The sequence below is a fragment of the Microcebus murinus genome, chromosome 25 (assembly GCF_040939455.1).
Source record: "Microcebus murinus isolate Inina chromosome 25, M.murinus_Inina_mat1.0, whole genome shotgun sequence".
Lineage (NCBI taxonomy): Eukaryota > Metazoa > Chordata > Mammalia > Primates > Cheirogaleidae > Microcebus > Microcebus murinus.
Window position 1 is genome coordinate 27677104 of NC_134128.1, and position 3068 is coordinate 27680171.

Here is a 3068-nt window from a genome sequence, read left to right on the forward strand (position 1 = left end):
CTCCATCCAGGTCTCTACTCCGTTGTCACCTCCTCAGAGAGCCCATCCCCTGGCCACCACCTCTGGAACCCCGGATGTTGTTACCTGAAGGAGGGCAGGAATCCTGTCTGTTGGGTTCTTTGCAGAATCCCTAGCCGGCACTTCCTCCAGCCTGTCGGTTCCCACAGACCAGACCTTTGGTCTGAGACCTGACAGTCCAGATGCCACGCCTGCTGCCGCGTGGCGGCGGTGTCGCGGCTCAGGACAAGAGGAGGCCCCACGGTGCGGGCTGGGGCGGCAGGCACCGCGGCGGGCGCTGAGGGTGGGGGTGATCCGCCGGACGGCCGCCCCGCCGCCGCGCTCCCAGAAAGGGGACAGAACAAGAGGCAGAAAAAAAAAAAAAAAAAAAAAAGCCAAGGGCACCCGGTATTCCCAAGCGGTCTCCCATCCAAGTACTAACGAGGCCCGACGCTGCTTAGCTTCCGAGACCAGACGAGATCGGGGGCGTTCAGGGTGGTGTGGCCCTAGACGGCGGAGGGCGCCCCTGCCCCGCTCAAGAAGCCGAGCCTCTCTGCGCTTCCCCGCCGCTTCCTCCCGCCCCAGGCCCCGCGCCAGCGCTGACCCGCGCCGGGCTGGGCCCTGCCTGTTGAGTTCTTTGGCCGGCGGGGGTCCCGCGGGCTCCCCAGGACGGTGGTGCCCTGTGGGGCGGGGTGGGGGCCTGTCCACACACACACACACACAAGAAACGCCTCCATGTCTGGACCCCCCAAGGTGGAGACCTTCCAACCCCCCTCCTCTCCTCACCTCGCCTCCTTCACCTACTGGCCACCACCCCCAGCGTGCCCCTGCTGACTGTGCACGTGCGGGGGCGCTCCCCTTTGTCGCAGGGGCCGCTCTCCCAAACAATCCCTTCCAGCTGCGCCCCCGCCCTCTGGGTGGGCTGCCGCCTATCCGCCCGGGCCAGGGATGGGGCACAGCCCATGGGGGAGGGGAGCGAGTGTAGGGACATCTCTCAGGACGTGTGCCATGGGTGGGGTGAGGTGGGGTGGTATCGGGGGCACTGAAGAAAGCAGTCCCCTCCATCTCCTACCTCTAGAAAACCACCAAGCCCTTGGAGACCTGCCGGCACCGCTACCGTGGGGGCCGGGACCCTACTCTGTGTCCTCCTGTGGCCCAGTCCAAGGGGCCTGGGCCTGGCCGGGGCTGGATTGGACCCCAACCACCCTGGGGTGTGGACTTGCTAAAAATGGGCGATTAGATATTGGATTCGAGGTTCATTTAGGTCATTTCACTAATGAATGCATGTAAAGACTTTCCTAATCCATTTGTGAGGGTGGCAACTGAGAGAGAATTTTAAAGCTGGCAGAATAGGCGAGGAAAGGCAGAGGAAATTCTCAAACCCAGTAAAGAAGACTTTCCCGAAACGGAAGGAAGAAAGTAGCAAACAAACAAACCGGCGCACCGCCCGGTTCAGAGTCTGCTCGCTAGAGAAACTACACTGACGAGGTTCACCCGTGGGTCCCAAGCGGCATTCAGAAGAGCTAGGCCTGCAGTCTATGCAAAAGACACCTTCAATCGGGTGTCTGTGGCGGCACAATTCACAATTGCAAAGTTGTGGAAGTGACCCGGGTGCCCATTGATCCATGAGTGGATTAATAAAATGTGGCACGTGGACACCACGGAGTGCTATTCAGCTATGACGGACAGCGGTGACAGGGCACCTCTCATGTTCTCCTGGCCAGAGCTGGAACTCATCCCAGTAAGCCAAGTAAGTATCCCAAGAATGGACACACGAGCACCACGTGGGCTCGCTCACCAGAAAATTGGCACGAACTGGTGGACACCTAAGTGGACACAGAGGAATCACCTTCATCGGGTGGGTGTCAGGCGGGTGGGGGGAGGGGATGGGCATACACATCCATTAGGAATGGGGTGGGTGCGCACCGACTGGGGGATGGGCGCACTTGAAGCTCTGACCCGAGGGGGGAGGCTTGGAGAGGGCAACGCACCCGACCTTAACATTGGTACCCCCACAATACGCTGGAGCAACATGAGAGGTAAATGAATAAGAACACAGGGGGGAGGGGGGCACGGGCAACACATGTCACCTGAATACTTGTACTCCCATCATCTGCCTGAAGAGAGAGAGAAAAGAAAATGCAGTAATAGAGGTAAGAGACACTTTTTAAAAATAATGAATCCGAAGAGAAAAGTAAAAGGAGGCCTGTGGAGCAGGTCTGGGTGTGACTCCGGATCCCCCAACATCAGGTGCCACCACCAAAGATTCCTGCGTGTAGCCCGTAGAACCCCAAAAGCAACGGGACGAGTTCTGGTCACATACTCCCTCAAAATGACATCCTGGCCTTCTTCTGCAACTCCTTCCCCTCTCAGACTGTCAAGGTTTCCTCCAGCGTGTCGGTTCCCACAGAGCAGACCTTTGGTCTGAGACCTGACAGTCCAGATGCCACGCATGCTGCCGCGTGGCGGCGGTGTCGCGGCTTGGGACAAGAGGAGGCCCCACGGTGCGGGCTGGGGCGCCAGGCACCGCGCGGGCGCTGAGGGTGGGGGTGACCCCCACCCCGGGCCGCCGCCGCGCTCCCAGAAAGGGGACAGAACAAGAGGCAAAACAAAAAAACAAAAAAGCAGCAGCCTGTGGCACCCGGTATTCCCAGGCGGTCTCCCATCCAAGTACTAACCAGGCCCGACCCTGCTTAGCTTCCCAGACCAGACGAGACCGGGGGCGTTCAGGGTGGTGTGGCCCTAGACAGCGGCGGAGGGCGCCCCTGCCCCGCTCAAGAAGCCGAGCCTCTCTGCGCTCCCCCCCCCCCCCCCCCCCCCCCCCCCCCCCCCCCCCCCCCCGCCGCCTCCTCCCGCCCCAGGCCCCGTGCCGGGCCGGGCCTGTTGAGTTCGCCGGCGGCCGGGTCCGGTGGGCTCCGAGGGACGGGGGTGACGGGCGGGGCGGGGTGGGGGGCTGTCTCTCTCTCCACACACACACATTCACACTCACTCACACTCACCAAGATGAACCACCCCGGCTGGACCCGCCAAGGTGGAGAAATTCCAGCCCCCCTCCTCTCCTCGCCTGGCCT

The 3068-nt window shown here is 61.6% G+C and overlaps 2 pseudogenes; both read right to left on the bottom strand.

The window, feature by feature from the left end:
* Nucleotides 1-390: 390 nt before the first annotated feature.
* LOC142864451 (uncharacterized) lies at nucleotides 391-509 on the bottom strand (annotated as a pseudogene).
* A 2117-nt stretch (nucleotides 510-2626) lies between these two features.
* On the bottom strand, nucleotides 2627-2745 carry LOC142864477 (uncharacterized; annotated as a pseudogene).
* Nucleotides 2746-3068: the final 323 nt, after the last annotated feature.